Below are 434 nucleotides of genomic sequence, written 5' to 3'. Positions count from 1 at the left end.
ATGTCGGGCAAAGAGACCGCCGCCGCCTCCAATTTGATGGTTCATGATAGCGGCACCACCAGCGTCAACGCATTTTCCGGCGAGCAGAAGTCCCAGGGTGAAACCCTAGGGCTGCCTGGCGTGGAGATGTATGATGCCTGGGTTCTTCGTGCTGAGAGCTGCTTTGCGCGGGGGGAAGCCGGTGGAGGACCGTACAGAAAAGAGGTGGACAAAAGAAAAAATATTACACCTCGATGTTGATGTGAGGCACATTATATTTCTTACCTCAAGAATAATTTAAATAATGAATTAAAGGGGTTGGCCCCATCCGACCTAAAATGTATGACATGGGCAGTGTGTAAACGGATTCAGATTTAAAAAATGTGTTTGTGTTCGACTTATTTGCTTAATGAGTAAAATATGAGCTGTTCACGAACAAAGAGTCATTTTGACAA

Source organism: Phalaenopsis equestris, unplaced genomic scaffold (genome assembly GCF_001263595.1).
Source record: "Phalaenopsis equestris unplaced genomic scaffold, ASM126359v1 Scaffold000026, whole genome shotgun sequence".
Classification (NCBI taxonomy): Eukaryota; Viridiplantae; Streptophyta; class Magnoliopsida; order Asparagales; family Orchidaceae; genus Phalaenopsis; species Phalaenopsis equestris.
The sequence above is the reverse complement of the archived record's forward strand: the minus strand, read 5'-3'. Positions refer to the sequence as shown.